The sequence below is a fragment of the Tasmannia lanceolata genome, unplaced genomic scaffold (assembly GCF_043159265.1).
Source record: "Tasmannia lanceolata isolate RefF3 unplaced genomic scaffold, GAP_Taslan_0.1 ptg000005l, whole genome shotgun sequence".
In the NCBI taxonomy this organism is placed as follows: Eukaryota; Viridiplantae; Streptophyta; class Magnoliopsida; order Canellales; family Winteraceae; genus Tasmannia; species Tasmannia lanceolata.
In genome coordinates this window covers 36,255-55,472 of record NW_027518682.1, presented here as the reverse complement: position 1 = coordinate 55,472, position 19,218 = coordinate 36,255, and the positions used below count along the sequence as shown (strand labels likewise).

The window sequence follows — 19,218 nt, the reverse complement described above, 5'->3', positions numbered from 1 at the left end:
ATGATCGCCTTTATCATTCATTTCTTGATTTCCTCAAATGCCTTGATGAAACCTTTTGTCCACAAACTCTCATTTTCTAATGCAATTGGTAATTGGAGCAATAATAGTGCTGAAGCCAGGAATGAATCATCGATAAAAGGTGGCTAATGCATTGAAACTTTTTACTTCCTGGACATTCTTAGGCATAGTCGTCAACCCGTGACTCGACTCGTGACTCGATTTCTTAATTTTATGACTCGTGACTTGTAGGAGTTTTTGAAAAGAGTAGAAATGCAGTTGAAAAAAATATTATTATATCTCAAAAGATGAAACATGTAGAAAAAATATAACCCAATTGCACATAGATAAAGCACTAAGACAAAAGTATCAACCTATCCATCCATCCATAATATATACTAAGAAAGTAGCTTTCCATATGTCATTCACCTTCTACAAATTTTTTTTTTCCTGGAAAGTATTTTCCCTTACATCATGTTTTGATCTTTTGATGGGGTGGGTTGGAGCCCATATTCTGTACCCAAGAATAGCATGGGTAGGGTCCACTATTTTACGCTTGATCCGATGAGCCCATCAACTCTATCCAAACCCATGCATACATCGTAGGACCAACTTTTTTTTTTTTAATGGTTTGGACTAATTATTTTACACCTCATGCTATTATGGAGTGGGGTCCAATATTTAATGACCATGCCTAGGATTGGTGGGGCCCACTGTCTCTACCCAAGCCAATGCAGAAAGTGAGGCCCACCATTTTACCCCTAATGTTATTGACAATGTGGTGTGCACCATCCCTACCCAAACCTATGCATTTGACTGGAGCCCGCCATATTACATCTCATGTTTTGATGGCGTGGGGCCCACCATTTTACTAGTAAATAACTACATGCTTGTAACTTACAAATATAATTGAGTTTTAAGTTCCTACTTTCAAGTTTTCAATCATCAAAGCAAGAAAGCCTAGGCCCAACGACTCGATTCGACTCGTAAGAGTCATAGTTTTTTTACTCTACTCGGAGCGACTCGTAGGAGTCACCAGATGACTCGTAAGAGTTTTTGACAGAGGCGACTCGCATGGGCGACTCGATTTGAAAGCCCAGCGACTCGACTCGACTCAAGAGTTGACTCGTAAGAGTTTGACAACTATGTTCTTAGGTACATGTTATTCTTTTGACGGCTCTAACTTTGTCTGGGTCTGCTGCAACCCCCCTTGAGTTGACACGAAACCCCCTAAATAGAACATGATGGTTCATGGAGGAAACTTTTTTATATTCCCATAATGCTTTTCTTACCTCAATATGGTAAACACTTTTATCAAGTGTTGGAAATGTTACTCTAAGGTTCGATCGTCAAAATAGATAAACTAGGAATCACCTTATAAATGGCCTCAATAACTGTATCATAATGTGCTTGAAAGTGCTACACGCATTCGTCTAGCCAAACAGCATTCCTAGAAACTCATACGGCCATCCTCCGTCTTGAATGCAATTTTCCATTCGTCACCGAGGCGGATACTAATTTGATGATAGTCGGTCTTAAGATCAATCGTTGATAACTACTCCGATTTGGCCATAATGTCCAACATATGTCCAAGTCGCGGAGTTGGGAATTCATCTTTAACTGTGATCTTGTTAATCCCCCCGACAAACAACAAACTTATGCCTACTTCAATCTTATTTTAGAGCGTGAACCCTGGGAACGGCACAAGGACTCATACTTAAGTACCTGAGTGTTTGGTGGTCACTATGGAGAACACCCTTAGGTAACAAGTAATAACACCAATAAAGCCGTGATTGAACAAACGCATACAGTCCTTTCTCATACGTGCGACCAGATGACCCTCCAGGTTAAGTACATTACCAATATGCCTACTCCTGAGGCATTCCACGCCACATCATAAAAGACTTTAGAGAAATCTTAAAGGCGAAGCATAAGCCCCTTCTATTCTTCGTTTCTTGATTTCCTCAAAGCGTCAATGGCAGCTTTTGCCCACATAAACTTTGATATTCTAATGTAACTGGAAATTGGAGCAATAATGGTGCTGAAGCCAAGAATGAATCGTCGAAAAATTTGGCTAATGCATGAAAACTATTTACCTTGTGGGCATTCTTAGGTATAGACTATTCGTTGATGGTTCTAACTTTCTCTGGACTGCTGCAACCCCTTGAGCTAACAGACTGAACCCCAGAAATACAACATGCAACATTTTGGTTCATGGAGGAACACTTTTTTAAATGCACATGTTGATTCTCCTGCCGCGATTCCGTAAAAACTTTTCGTAAGTGTAGGAGGTGTTCCTCTTGGGGTCTATTATCGAAGAGTATGTCGACAAAATAAATGAGCAGGAATTGCATTATAAATGCCGTCAATACCTATTTCATAATGTGCATGACATTGCGCGAAACATTTGTCAGGTAGAAAGGTACAACCAGTACAACCAGACACTGAACCCCAGAAATACAACACAATGGTTACAGGAGGAATGTTTTTTTAAAATTCACATAATGCTTCTCCTGCCTCAATACGGTACGGTAAACACTTTTTATCAAGTGTAGGAGATGTTCCTCCGGGGTTCGATTGTAGAAGAGTATGTCGTCAAAATAGATGACCAGAGCTTGCTCTATAAATGGCCTCAACACTTGTATCATGATGCGCTTGAAATTGCTAGGTGTATTTGTCAGGCCATTAGGGACGACCAGACACATATAGACCATCCAACGTCTTGAAGGCATTTTCCACTCGTCACCGGGGCGGATATGAATCTAATGACGACTGTTTTTAGATCAATCTTTGAAAACCTCTCGGATCCGGCCATCATCTCCAACATATCTGCAAGCTAAAAGGCTCGATCGGATACATATAGACCGTCCTTCGTCTTGAGGGCATTTCCCACTCGTCAAGTGGGCGGCTTTAAATCTAATGATACCTGCTTTTAAGATCACTTTTTAAGAACTGCTCGGATCCGGCCATCATGTCCAACATAGTTTCAAGTCACGGAATTGGGGACTGATACTTGGTTGTGATCTTATTGATCGTCCGACTATCAACACATACACTTTCGTCTATTTTTGTTATGATAAGCACGTGAACAACTCAATGACTCATTCTCAAATACTCAAGTGCTTGGTGGTCACTATAGAGTACGAACTCACGAGGTACCAAGTAATGTCGCCAATAACGCAGTGATTGAACAATCGGTTAGAGTTCTTTCTCATACGTGCTACTTGTCTGGTTTGTATTATTTAATTTCTCACTGAAAAAAGCGACCGGATGACCCTCCTGGCTAAGTACACTACCATTGTTCACTCCTAAGGCATCACAAGCAACCTTAAAAAAATTGGAGAAATCGCTATCTCGAAGCATTGCTCACTCCTACGGCGTCATGATCGCTTCTATCATTCGTTTCTTGATTTCCTCAAATGCCTTGATGAAACCTTTTGTCCACAAACTCTCATTTTCTAATACAATTGGTAATTGGAGCAATGATAGTGCTGAAGCGATGCATGAATCATCGATAAAAGGTGGCTAATGCATGGAAACTTTTTACCTCTTGGGCAATCTTAGGTACATGCTATTCTTTTAAGGGAATTGCTAGCGTCCATCGCAAAAGGGTTTTCGCGGCTAGTCTGTCGACATCAGACCAGCCACCTCGTTAATGTAGACAATAACTTTTGTCTCCATTCACGAGGTGGCTGGTTTGACGTACAACAGACCAGCCGCGAAAAGCCTTTTGCGATGGACTTTAGCAAATCCCTTCTTTTAACGGCTCTAATTTTTTTTGGGCCTGCTGCAACCCCCTTAAGCTGACACTGAACCCCCTAAATAGAACACGATGGTTCATGGAGGAAACTTTTTTATATTCACATAATGCTGCTCTTACCTCAATACCGTAAACACTTTTATCAAGTGAAGGAGATGTTACTCCAGTGTTCAATCGTCACAATAGATGACTAGGAATTGCCTTATAAATGGCCTCAATAAGTGTCATAATCTGCTTGAAAGTGCTAGACTCATTCGTCTCGCCAAAAGGCATTGCCAGACACTCATATGGCCATCCTTCGTCTTGAATGCAATTTTGCATTCGTCACCGGCACGGATACGAATTTGGGGCGGATACGAATCTAATGATAGTTGCTCTTAAGATCAATCATTGAAAACCACTCAGATTCGGTCCTAATGTCCAACATATGTTCAAGGCACAGAGTTGGGAATTCATCTTTAACTGTGATCTTGTTGATCCCCCCTACTAACAACAAGCATATGCCTACTTCCTTCTTATTTTAGAGTGAGAAGCGTGGGAACGACACAAGGTCTCATACTCAAGTTCCTGAGTGCTTGGTGGTCACTATGGAGAACACTTCGAGCTAACAAGTAATGACACCAATAAAGCCGTGATTGAACAAACGCATGGAGTTCTTTCTCAAACGTGCTATACTTCTCGTTCGCATCACTTAATTTCTCATAGAAGAATGCGAACAGATGACCCTCCAGGTTAAGTACATTACCAATATGTCTATCTTGAAGGCGAAGCACAAGCCCCTTCTATTCTTTGTTTCTTGATTTGCTCAAACCCTCAATGGCAGCTTTTGCCCACATAAACTCTCACATTTTAATGCAACTAGTAATTGGAGCAATAATGGTGTTGAAGCCAATAATGAATCATCGATAAATGTGGCTAATGCATGAAAACTCTTTACCTCGTGGGCATTATTAGGTACAGACTATTGGTTGATGGTTCTATCTTTCTCTGGGACGACTGCAACCGCTTGAGCTAACACACTGAACCTCAGAAATACAACATGCAACATGATAGTTCGTGGAGGAACACTTTTTTAAATTCACATGTTGCTTCTCCTGCCTCAATTCAGTAAAATATTTCGTAAGTCTAGGAGATGTTCCTCCAGGATTCTATTGTAGGGGAGTATGTCGTCAAAATAGATGACCAAGAATTGCCTTATAAATGCCCTCAATACCTGTTTCATAATGTGCATGAAATTGCTAGACACTGAACCCCAGAAATACAACGCAATGGTTCGGGGAGGAATGTTTTTTTTTAATTCACATAATGCTACTCCTTCAATACGGTATACTCTTTTTATCTAGTGTAGGAGATGTTCCTCCGGGGTTCGATTGTAGAAGCGTATGTCGACAAAATAGACGACCCGGACTTGCCTTATAAATGGCCTCAGCACTTGTATCATGATGAGATAGAAAGTGCTGTGTATTTGTCAAACCAAAATGCAACGACCAGACATATAGTCCGTCCTTCGTCTTGAAGGCATTTTCCACTCGTTACCAGGGCGGATATGAATCTAATGATGGCTGCTTTTAAGATCAATCTTTGAAAACCTCTCGGATCCAGCCATCATCTCCAACATATCTGTCAAGCTGAAAGGCACGACCGCACACATATAGATAGTTCTTCGTCTTGAGGGCATTTCCCACTCGTCACGTGGTCATTATAGAGAACGAAATCCCGAGGTACGGAGTAATGACGCAAATAACGCAGTGATTGAACAATCGAATAAAGTTCTTTCTCATATGTGCTACTCGTCCGGTTTGCATCATTTAATTTCTCACTGAATAAAGCGACGGGATGACCCTCCTGGCTAGGTACACTACCATTGCTCACTCCGAAGGCATCACAAGCAACCTCAAAAGCATTGGAGAAATCGTTGTCTCAATGCATTGCTCACACCTAAGGGCATCTCAAGCAACCTCAAAAACATTGGAGAAATCGTCATCTGGAAGTATGATTGCTTCTATAATTCGTTTCTTGATTTCCTCAACTGCCTCGATGAAGCTTTGGTCCAGAAACTCTCATTTTCTAATGCAATTGGTAATTGGAACAATAATAGTGCTGAAGCGACGAATGAATCATCGATGAAAGGTGGCTAATGCATGGAAACTTTTTACCTCCTACGCATTCTTAGGTACATGCTATTCTTTTGATGGCTATAACTTTTGGCTGGGTCTGCTACGACCCCCCTTGAGCAGACACTGAACACGCTAAATAGAACATGATGGTTCATGGTGGAAACTTTTTTATATTCACATAATACTTCTCTTACCTCCATGCGGTTTACACTTTTATCAAGTGTACGAGATGTTACTCCAGGTTCGATCGTCAAAATAGATGACTAGGAATTGCCTCATAAATGGCCTCAATAATTGTATCATAATGTGCTTGAAAGTGCTACACGCATTCGTCTAGTCAAAAGGCATTGCCAGACACTCATATGGCCATCCTTCGTCTTGAATGCATTTTTCCATTCGTCATCGGGGTGGATACGAATCTGATGATAATCGTTCTTAAGATCAATCGTTCTTAAGATAAATCGTTGAAAACCAGTCAAGTTCGGCCATAATGTCCAACATATGTTCAAGTTGCGGAGTTGGGAATTCATGTTTAACTGTGATCTTGCTGATCCCCCTGACTAACAACAAACATATGCCTACTTCCATCTTATTTTAGAGCGTGAACCGTGGGAACGGCACAAGGACTCATACTCAAGTACCTGAGTGCTTTGTTGTCACTATGGAGAACACCCTGCAGTAACAAGTAATGACACTAATAAAGCTATGATTGAATAAACGCATTGAGTTCTTTCTCATGAGTGCTATACTTCTCGTTCGCATCATTTAATTTGTTGTTGAAGAATCTGACCAGATGACCCTCCAGGTTAAGTACATTACCACTATGCTTACTCCTGAGGCATTCCAAGCCACATCATTAAAGACTTTAGAGAAATCTTGACGGCGAAGCACAAGCCCCTTCTATCCTTCGTTTTTTGATTTCCTCAAACATAGAATTCTATTCTCCCATCGTACTTTTGTTGGAAAAAAGCCTCACCCCTATCACGCCTTTACTTTTCTAGAATCTCAATTCCTCCCCAACCCCAAAGATCTTATATGTTCCATCACCTTCTTGTCCATCCCCTTTTTTCATTTGTATAATTGAGCTTGGTGCCACAAGTCGGAAGCGCCCTGCTCAACAAAATCAAACCGCAAGCCAGCAAGAAGGGGATGATGAGGGACGCCGACCAAAACGACGGTATGATGAGAATGGAAAAGGAGATGAAGTCACTAAACTGAAATAGAAGATGAAGCTGAGAAGTGGATTCAATCTTTTCTTAAACAACACAACAAACTTCACAAAAAGGCACTCAAACTACCCTTTTTAGATGGTTTGTTTTTCAAGATATGATGTCGTCGACGTGCTCACAAAGGACGCGCACGACGTTCAGTCTTCAAGAACTGTTCTCCGCAGCCACCAGGAATTTGGGGAGCATTCTCCATATTTCCATCAATTTATAGCCTCAATCTGATAATTGAACACCATTATAGGTGCATTTAACATGCATTTCTTTATTCCACTCTCTTCTCGAGAAACAAGTGGGGTATTTCTTTACAAAATTGTGCTCAAGCAACCCCTTGAGGTAGCACACTGAACCCCAGAAATACAACATGCAACATGATGGTTCATGGAGGAACACTTTTCTCAATTCACTTGTTGCTTCTCCTACCTCAATTCGGTAAAAACTTTTCGTTAGTGTAGGAGATGTTCCTTTAGGGTTCTATTGTAGAGGAGTATGTCGTCAACATAGATGACCAGGAATTGCCTTATAAATGCCCTCCATACCTGTTTCATAATGTGCATGAAATTGCTAGACACATTTGTCAGGTAGAAATACAACACAATGGTTCAGGAAGGAATGTTTTTTTTTTTGTAATTCACATAATGCTTCTCCTGCTTCAACACGGTAAACACTTTTTATCAAGTGTAGGAGATGTTCCTCCGAGGTTCCATTGTAGAAGAGTACGTCGTCAAAATAGATGACCAAGACTTGCCTTATAAATGGCCTCAGCACTTGTATCATGATGCGATAGAAAGTGCTAGGTGTATTTGTCAAGCCAAAAGGCACGACCAGACACAGACCGTCCTTCGTCTTGAAGGCATTTTCCACTCGTAACCAAGGCGGATATGAATCTAATGATGGCTGCTTTTAAGATGAATCTTTGAAGACCTCTCGGATCTGGCCATCATCTAAACAATATTTGTCAATATAAAAGGCAAGACCGGACACATATAGACTGTCCTTCATCTTGACGGCATTTCCCACTCATCACCAGGGCGGATATGAATCTAATTATAGCTGCTTTTAAGATCACTATTTGAAAACTGCTCGGATCCGTCCATCATGTCCAACATATTTTCAAGTCATGGAATTGGGAACCGATACTTGGCTGTGATCTTATTGATCGCTCGACTATCAACACACCTACAGATTCGTCTTTTTTTTTATGTGTTAAGCACGGGAACGACTCAATGACTCATTCTCAAACACTCAAGTCCTTGGTGGTCACTATAGAGAACGAACTCCCGAGGTACCAAGTAATGACGCCAATAACGCAGTGATTGAACAATCGGATCGAGTTCTTTCTCGTATATGCTACTTGTCTGGTTTGCATCATTTAATTTCTCGACCGGATGACCCTCCTGGGAAAGTGCACTACCATTGCTCACTCCTATACTCCGTTTGGTTGCTGGGTTTTTTTTTTCCTAGGATTTATGTGGGAGAATATTAGTGATCACATCAGCAAAATCTTGTCTTGAAAATGGTGGTCTTTCTTTCTCTCTCTACCCTCTCTCTCCACTCATCATAATATCTTTCTCTAATTAATGCTTGTCCCCTCCTTTGTCTCCTACCTTTACCCACATAAATCCCAGGAAAAGAAAAAAACCCGGCAACCAAACGGAGCACGGGATCACATTGCTCACTCCTAAGGGACCACAAGCAACCTCAAAAACGTTGGAGAAATCATTATCTCGAAGCATTGCTCACTACTAAGGCATCACAAGCAACCTAAAAACCATTGGAGAAATCGTTATCTGGAAGCGTGATCGCTTCTATCATTCCTTTCTTGATTTCCTCAAATGCCTCGATGAAACCTTTTGTCCACAAACTGTCATTTTCTAATGCAAACTGTAATTCGAGCGATAATAGTGCCGAAGGTACGAATGAATCATCGATAAAAGGTGGCTAATGCATGGAAACTTCTTACATGCTTTTCTTTTGATGGCTTTAACTTTTGTCTGGTCTACTGCAACCCCCCTTGGGCTGACAATGAACACCCTCAATAGAATATGATGGTTCATGGTGGAAACTTTTTTATGCTCACGTAATGCTTCTCTTATCTCAATATGGTAAACACTCCTATCAAGGGTAGGAGATGTTTCTCCAGGGTTCGATCGTCAAAATAAATGACTGGGAATAGCCTCAATAAATATATCATAATGTGCTTGAAAGTTCTAGACGCATTCGTCTAGCCAAAAGGCATTGCTAGACACTCATATGGCCATCCTTCGTCTTGAATGCAATTTTCCATTTGTCACCGGGGCGGATATGAAGTTGATGATAGTCACTGTTAAGATCAATCGTTGAAAACCACTCAGATTCGGCCATAATGTCCAACATATGTTCAAGTCGCGGAGTTGGGAATTCATCTTTAACTGTGATCTTGTTGATCCCCCCGACTAACAACAAACATATGCCTACTTTTTTTTTTTTTGAGTGAGAAGCGTGGGGACGACACAAAGACTCATACTCAAGTACCTAAGTGCTTTGTGGTCAGTATGGAGAACATCCTGAGGTAACAAGTAATGACACCAATAAAGCCGTGATTGAATAAACATAGAGTTCTTTCTCATATGTGCTATACTCTCGATGGCGTCATTTAATTTCTCGTTGAAGAATGTGACCAGATGACCCTTTAGGTTAAGTACATTACCAATATGCCTACTCCTGAGGCATTCCAAGCCACATCATAAAAGATTTCAGAGAAATCTGGAAGGCGAAGCACAAGCCCCTTCTATCCTTCATTTCTTGATTTCATCAAAGCCTCAAGGCCAGCTTTTGCCCACATAAACTTTCATTTTCTAATTCAACTGGTAATTGGAGCAATAATGGTGTTGAAGCCAATAATGAATCATCAATAAATGTGGCTAATGCATGAATACGCTTTACCTCGTGGGCATTCTTAGGTACAGACTATTCGTTGATGGGTCTAACTTTCTCTCGGACAGCTGCATCCCCTTGAGCTAACACACTGAACCACAAAAATACAACATACAACATGATGGTTCATGTAGGAACACTTTTCTCGATTCACATGTTGCTTCTCCAACACTTTTCTCAATTCACATGTTGCTTCTCCTTCCTCTATTCACATATTGTAGAGGAGTATGTCTTCAAAATAGAAGACAAGGAATTGCCTTATAAATGCCCTCAATACCTGTTTCATAATGTGCATGAAATTTCTAGACACATTTGTCAAGTAGAAAGGCACGACCAGACACTGAACCTCAGAAATACAACACAATGGTTCAGGGAGGAGTGTTGTTTTTAATTCACATAATGCCTCTCCTGCCTCAATACGGTAAACACTTTTTATCAGGTGTAGGAGATGTTCCTTTGGGGTTTGATTGTAGAAGAGTGTGTTGTCAAAATAGACGACCATGACTTGCCTTATAAATGGCCTCATCACTTGTATCATGCTGTGCTTGAAAGTGCTAGGTGTATTGGTCAAGCCAAAAGGCACGACTAGACACATATAGACCATCCTTCGTCTTGAAGGCATTTTCCAATCGTCACTAGGGTGGATATGAATCTAATGATGGCTGCTTTTAAGATCAATCTTTGAAAATCTCTCGGATTCGGCCATCATCTCCAACATATCTGCCAAGCTAAAAGGCACGGCCGGACACATAGAGACCGTCCTTCGTCTTGAGGGCATTTCCCACTCGTCACGAGGGCGGATATTGAATCTAATGATAGCTGCTTTTAAGATCACTCTTTGAAAACTGCACGTATATGTCCATCATGTCCAACATATTTTCAAGTCACGGAATTGGGAACCGATACTTGGCTGTGATCTTATTGATTGCCCGACTATCAATACAGATACACTTTTGTCTTTTTTTGGTGTGATATGCACAGAACAACTCTCAATGACTCATTCTCAAATACTCAAGTGCTTGGTGGTTACTATAGAGAACGAACTTTCGAGGTACCATGCAATGACGCCAATAACGCAGTGATTGAACAATCGATTGAGTTCTTTCTCATATGCGCTACTCGTCCGGTTTGCATAATTTAATTTCTCACTTTAGAAAGTGACCAGATGACCCTCATGGCTAACTACACTAGCATTGCTCACTCCCAAGGCATCACAAGCAACCTCAAAACATTGGATAAATTGTTATCTCGAAGCATTGCTCACTCCTAAGGCATCACAAGGAACCTCAAAGACATTGGAGAAATCGTTATCTGGAAGTATGATTGCTTCTATCATTCGTTTCTTGATTTCCTCTATTATAATGTGCTTGATAGTGCTAGACGCATTCGTCTTGCCAAAAGGCATTGCCAAACATTCATATGGCCATCCTTCCTCTTGAATGCAATTTTCCATTCGTCACCAGGGTGGATACGAATCTGATGATTGTCGCTCTTAAGATCAATCGTTGAAAACCACTCAGATTCAGCCATAATGTCCAACATATGTTCAAGTCGCGGAGTTGGGATTGCTTTGACTGTGATCTTGTTGATTCTCCCGTCTAACAACAAACATATGCCTACTTCGATCTTTTTTTTGAGTGAGAAGTGTGGGAACGGCACAAGGACTCATACTCAAGTACCTGAGTGCTTGGTGGTCACTATGGAGAACACTTTGAGGTAACAAGTAATGACACCAATAAAGCCGTGATTGAACAAACGCATAGAGTTCTTTCTCATATGTGCTATACTTCTCGTTCGCATCATTTAATTTCTTATAGAAGAATGCGACCAGATGACCCTCCAGGTTAAGTACATTACCAATATGCCTACTCATGAGGCATTCCACCCCACATCATAAAAGACTTTCGAGAAACTGGTAATTGGAGCAATAATGGTGCTGAAGCCAATAATGAATCATCGATAAATGTGGCTAATGCATTAAAACTCTTTACCTTGTTGGCTTTCTTAGGTACAAACTATCAACACAGCCAACTTCCATTTTTTTTAGAGTGAGAAGCACGGGATGGCACAAGGACTCATACTCAACTACCAAAATGCTAGGCGGTCACCATGGAGAACGTCCTGAGGTAATAGGTCATTGCCAATAATGCTGTGATTGAACAAACATAGAGTTCTTTCATTTGCGTGTTATACTTTTGGTTCGCATCATTTAATATCTCGTTGAGGAATGCAACTAGATAACCCTCCCGGTTAAGTACACCAACATTGCTACTCCTGTGGCATCACAAGCAACATCATAAAAGACTTAGAAGAAATCTTGAAGGTGAAGCACATGCGCTTCTATCATTTGTTTCTTGATTTCTTTAAAAGCCTCAATGGCAGTTTTTGTCCACAAAAGCTCTTTCACTTGCGTGCTATCCTTTGGGTTCGCATCCTTTAATTTCTCGTTGAAGAATGTAGCTAGATAACCCTCCCGTTTAAGTACACCACCAATGATTACTCCCGTGACATCACAAGCAACATCATAAAAGACTTTGATGAAATCTTGAAGGTGATGCACAAGTGCTTCTATCATTTGTTTCTTGATTTTTTTAAAAGCCTCAATGACAGTTTTTGTCTACATAAGCTCTCGTTTTCTATTGCAATTGGTAATAGGAGCAATAATGGTGCTGAAGCCAAGAATGAATCGTCGATAAAAGATGGCTAATGCATGGAAACTGTTCACCTTGAGGACAATCTTAGGTACTAACTATACGTTGATGGCTTTAACTTTCTCTGGGTCCGCCGCAACCCGTTGAGTTGACTCAACGAACCCCAAAAATACCACATGATTCTTCATGAGGAACACATTTAAATTCACATAATGCTTCTGTGGCCTCAATACGGTAAACACTTTCCTCAAGTGTAGGAGATGTTCTTCCGAGGTTTGATTGTAGATGAGTATGTCGTCAAATTAGAAGACCTGGAACATCTTTTAAATGGCATCAGCACCGATATCATTTTTTTTTTGAAAGTTGACGAAAAATCAGCACTGGTATCATAATACGCATGAAAGTGCTAGGTGTATTTGTCGAGCGAAAAAGGAACGACTATACAGTCATATAGACCATTCTTTCTCTTGAAGGCAGTTTTCCACATATCACCAGGGTAGCTACGAATCTGATGATAGCTGCTCTTAAGGCTAATCTTTGAAAACTGCTCAGATCTGGCCATCATGCCATACATATCTTTAAGTTGCGAAATTGGGAATCGATAGTTGACTTTGACCTTGTTGATCGACCGATTATCAATACACATATGCTAACTTTGGAATTTTTTACGAGTGAGAAGCGCGGGAACACCATCACGACTCATACTCAAGTATCTAAGTGCTTGGTGGTCTCTATGGAGTACAAACTCCTGAGGTAACAAATAATGATGCCAATAACGCAGTGATTGAAAAAACACAGAGTTCTTTCTCATACGTGTTATACTTTCGGTTTGCATCATTTAATTTCTTGCTGAAGAATGCGACCGAATGACCCCTCTGGCTAAGTAACACCACCAACACCTACTTCGAGGCATCACAAGCATCTTCAATAAAGAATTTGGAGAAATCTTGACGGCGAAGAACAAGCGCTTCTATCATTCATTTCTTGATTTCCACCTCAATGACAACTTTTGTCCAGATAAACTACAATTTTCCAATGCGACCGGTAATTGGAGCAATAATGATGCTTCCTTGCGGATGTTTTGGTACAAAACTATTCTTTGATGGATTTAAATTTCTCTGGGTTTCTTCTACCCCTTGAGCTGACACCAAACCCCAAAAATACAATCTGATAGTTCATGACGAACACATTTTTAAATTCACCTTATGCTTCTCCTGCCTCAACACGGTAAACACTTTTCTCAGGTGTGGAGATGTTCCTCCGGGGTTTGACTTTGGATGAGTATATCGTCAAAATAGACGACCAGGAACTACCTTATAAATGGCCTCAACACCTATATCTTGATTTGCGTGAAAGTGTTAGGCGTATTGGTCAAGTAGACCTTCCTTCATCTTGAAGGCAATTTCCACTCGTCACCGGGGCGGACACGAATGTGATGATAACCGCTTTTAAGATTCATGTTTGAAAACCACTCAGATCGGGCCCTCACGTCTAACATATGTTCAAGTCGCGGAATCGAGAATCGGTACTTGACTGCGATCTTGTTGATCGCCCGACTATCAACACACACACTCCAACTTTCGTCTTTTTGGGTAAGGGAAGCATGGGAACATCACAAGGACTCATTCTCAAGTACCTAAGTGCTGGTGGTCACTATAGAGAACAGACTCCCGTGGTACCAAGTAATGACTCCTATAACACAGTGATTGAACAAAGTCTACAAACACATAGAGTTCTTTCTCATACATGCTATACTTCCGGTTCGCACCATTTAATTTCTCAGTCAAGAAAGCAACATGATGACCCTCTTGGCTATGTACAACACCAATTCCTACTTCTGAGGCATCACAAGCAACCTCAAAAACTTTGGAGAAATCATGAAGGCGAGGCACAAGCGCCTCCATCATTCGTTTTTTGATTCCTTCAAAAGCCTAAATGCCGGTTTTTGTCCACATAAACTCTCATTTTCTAATGCAATCGGTAATATGAGCAAGAAATGGGTCAAAAAGATCTCGAAAAGATCTACAACTTTCTAGTTTACGACTTTTTCTGATTCTGCCCCTAAATAGGTAAAAAATGAGCTCCAACGTTGGGCAGACTTTTTTGGACGGGAATCTTTCATAAAAGAATGTGTTTACCATATGGGAGAGCTTCTAGAAGGATCTTGAAAGATCTCTCTTGAGCATAAAGGCATATCTTAATCTCCAAGAAAGCCAATGCTTTAAAAAGGGGGAAACCAATATATTAAGTAATTCATGTAAGAGCAAGAGAATGAGGAGAAATAGTGAGTGTTCAAATTAGGGAATACACAAGATATGAAGTTTCTACTCTTTGCTTTGCCCTAATCTTTTTTATAAAAACAAAGCCAATCAACCTTTGGGGGATTCTGGCAAAACCGTCCAGCCATATCCCCTCTCTAAAAAATTCATTCCCCCTTTTGTGTGGTGTTTTGATTCGTCTCCCATATTCGTTCTGTCACGCCCCCGACCCGGGAACTCTCGGGGCACGAGACAGGCGCCGCACACTCACTAGGCGAACCTGGCAAATGTGCAAGGCCTCCAAATATAAACATAATATCCACAAATAACTAGAAGACAACGAAATGAAAGAAACTTTCTTTCATTTATACAAGCCTCACAGGGTCTCTCATTTATACAAGCCTCACAGGGTCTCTTTACATATACATAACAACAAAACCAAAATACATTGCCCTACTCACTCTTATATAGCCACGTTCTCTTGAACTCAACCTCGGTACTCTGGCCTTGGAACAGACGGGTCGAAGACAGGGAATACCTCGGAGTCTGAAGTGTGCAACATCACGCACATTAGCACAGGGCTAGTAAGTAATATAGTAATCTAGCAGTATATCACTAACTGCTACTGAGCAGGATATTATATAGCATTTTCCAGTATAGATCAAAGTAGACTGAATATAACTTGTTTATCTTGACAGAAATATATCTTAGTCATGCTCATTCTCAAGTACAACTTCAAGTGTAATTTCAAATTCAAACTCAAATGCTGATTCCGATTAAAAATGAATATGATGTCCAGATACACCACTGGTGGGACCATACTATAATGTCCAGATATACCTCTGGCGGGACCATATGTCCAGATACACCACTGGAGGGACCATTTTATAATGTGCAGATGCAGAGTTTCAAATTTGATGTATGTCAAATAACTATACCAGAACGGATCTAAACACATTGCATCAGCTTCTAACTTATCAAGTAAGAAGAATACTCAGACAAACCAGTCAAACAAACCAAAAGCATTCAAACAAGGACATATAATAGTCAGACAAACCAGTCAAACAAACCAAAAGCATTCAAACAAGGACATATATATATATATATAATATTAATTCTTCTTATTCACATCACAGGCCTTTTGCTTTGTTGGTTTGCATAACAAGTAATGCATACTGACAGGTACCACATCACTTACAGGAAATCACTTTATCCTTGCCCTTTCGCTTTCGCTTTCTCTCCTCTTTCTCTTTTTTCTTCTTCAAATCCTACAGCATTAGGATTTTCTAAATCAATACCTTTCTCTGGTCTTAAACATCCAGCACAAGTCATATGTGGTGGTAGAACTACGATTCAAACCAAAACATACTTTTAAACAAAAGTTCATATTACCCCTATTTTGCACCCTCAAAAACTCCAATCAAATGGATGAATTTTTAAAACTTGTAAACTTAGAACTTGTAGAATATAGACCAAAGAACATCTGTTTAGTATATAACTACGGCCAAATTACACAGCAAATGGCCGTAAAAGTTAAAACATCAAACTGCACAAAATCTGTCTTTTTCCTTCAAAACTGAACTCTTATAATAAGTATAAATCTTGAACCATTTAGAACTGGTCTTATCATAAAACTTAAAAGATTTTTTTTTACAATATTTCCAAAAACTTTCATCGTAACACCTCCGGCCAATTCTTGCCGGAAAAGTAACTTTTCCTACCTGATAATTGAAATAGGGTTTCAATTAAAACTGAAATCTTAAAATCCATATATCTATTTGTACACTCAAAACTAGAATAAGTTATAAACATAAAACATCTTCTAAATAAGTTTTCCAGAAACTTTTATGTTAATCACTCCGGCTAAATCTTTCTGGAAGTAACCCCAAAAGATGAAAATCACCATTTCATGTCTTTCTAAACTGCAGTTTAGTAAAATTGCTATAACTTTCTCCATTCAAAACCAAATCAAGAACAATTTATATGCAATCATACTAGAAGAAAAAGTTCTACAACTTTGTAGTTAATCACAATTCCTAACACTAAGTGTATAATTCACAGGAATAAAAAAAATCTCGGCAAATGAGAATAAACTTAGAATTTGATGAAATTTCTTCTCTATTTCCACTTTATTGAAATCAAACTTTGCTTGCAAACTCTTCGAGACCACAAATCACATTATATGTATCTCTCCATTATTTTGCACGAATATTTCTTCAATTTTTCAACATTAAAATGAATTAATCTTGATTTGTATGCTTGCATGAGAGTGCATGAGAGAGATATGACACTTGGATTTCCAACTGTCACTCTTCTCTCTTCCCAAGCCATGCTAACATTTAATACCCAAAGTGTCCTTGAACATTACACTTAGCCTTTTATTAATTACTCTTGTGTCCCCTTGTGAAGTTACGAAAATACCCCCTTACCCTTTTTACTAATTACACTTGTATCCCCTGGTATAGTTACCAAAATACCCTCATATCTTTCAATAATTAATAAACACTAATCTCACCTCATCACTCTCGAAATCACTTAGGATTAATTTCTAAACCCAAAACTTGGTCCTTTCACGTTCTTCACCAAAGTGCAATTGGATTTCTTCATCTCTTCTTCAGCATACGTCGAAACAGATTATATTAGGAGATCTTTGGGGTTTTCTATTGCATATACAAGGTGTGTCAAAGCGTATATCTTGGATATACACACCTTAAAGAGAAGGAAAGCGATCAACGGTTAGTATTTTGATTTCATGTAATCTAAGAACTAGAAAGCATGCTAGGTTAGATTTTTGGTTTTCTTTAGATACATGATGCATATGGATGTGTTTTTGCTTGAATTTTTTTATATAATGTGATATGAACCATATTATTTTGAAATCTAAATTTTTGATGAAAAATTAGTTTACTTTAATTAAAAATCCATTTTCTTGCGGTATGGGTTAAAGCTCACTTTTCAAAGCAAGTGGTTAAGATCATTGGGTTTTTCCGAATCTAATTTTTTCTGAGATTAATATATATTAAAAAATCACGGGAAACCAAATTTCCAGCCATGTTTGATTTATTTGGACGTCGATTTTGTTCTTCGAACATTAGAACATAAAAGGGATCTTTTTGGAAGAATCAAATCAAATATATAGCAAAATAAGTCAAAATTGGATGAAATTTTGTTTCCAGTAGTTTTTCCCGATTTCTAGATCACACAAGAAATTTCATTATTTTTCGGATTAATTTAATGCTATTATTAATTGTTCTAAAAGTGATTAAATCATAATAAATATCGAACGAATTCGAAAAGCTACGAAACTTTCCAGATCATTATTTTAAATATATTTAAAGGTTTTTGTGGCATGAAATTCCAAAAAATCATTTTGCTTCATGGTTTTGTATCCAAAGCATCATTTTGTGTGCGATAAGGGTTTTTCATGTTAAAACTGAGATTTTTCAAAATTTTTCTTTTCAAATCAGTCACTCATGTTACTGGAATGATGTAGAAAAATTTTCATTAATTTTCATAAAGTTTTGATTTGTATTTCGAATTTTTAAGATGATTTGGCTTAAAATTTCAAGGAAACCGCTAATTTTTCAATGAAAATCGAGTTTCCGAACATCTACTAATTTTCAAGAGCTGAAATTTGGAGATAAAATAATATGATTTATATTTGATCTATCATGATTTTTTCGTGATTTTAGAATAGCAGTAGATATTTGTTTATGATTTTTCTTCTTAAACAACCAGATTTTGATTGGTCTGGAATAGGTAGCAAATCACACTAAAAATCGATGAAATTTTTACAGCAAGTTTCTATTATTATTATTGAATTACTGTAAAATTTTGAGCCGAATTGGATTATGTTTTCTATATGTTGCTTTGTAACACTATCTAGGGCTGCACACGGTTCGGTCCGGTTCGGTTTAGGGAGTTTTTTTGAACCGAACCAATCACATCGGTTTGGAGAAACTTCTAACCGTAACCATACCGATCGGGGGTATAACGAAACCAAACCGAACCGATTTTGACCGGTTCGGTTCGGTTCACGGCTTATCTGGTACAAATCCAATTCAAGTAGTTAAATACGTTTATCTATCCCAAAAAAAAGGTTTATCTATCCAAATCAACAATCAACGGTGTGCAACGAGACCAGCAAGCTCTCTCTCTCTCTCTCAACAAAAAATGGAGAGACCCCTCCCTCTCTAACCCTAATCGAGGGCCTTATAAAGGGGATGATATATTCATCCCGCCTTTTTCTTCTCTTGGACATCGCCTCTAAGTATTTAAGACTATTCTTTTTAC

At 39.2% G+C, this 19,218-nt stretch overlaps 1 protein-coding gene across 3 annotated transcripts in view; it reads left to right on the top strand.

The window, feature by feature from the left end:
• The window catches only part of LOC143876960 (CDP-diacylglycerol--inositol 3-phosphatidyltransferase 1-like), a 52,440-nt gene that overhangs the window by 14,171 nt on the left and 19,051 nt on the right, over positions 1 to 19,218 (top strand). Inside the window, exon 2 of one of the 3 annotated variants that reach the window (XM_077378633.1) lies at positions 17,544 to 17,660. The exons of the other annotated variants lie outside the window; for them this stretch is intronic. The gene's annotated coding sequence lies outside the window, so the exon portion shown is untranslated. The remainder of the gene's footprint in view (positions 1 to 17,543; positions 17,661 to 19,218) is intronic. 3 annotated transcript variants of the gene reach the window in all.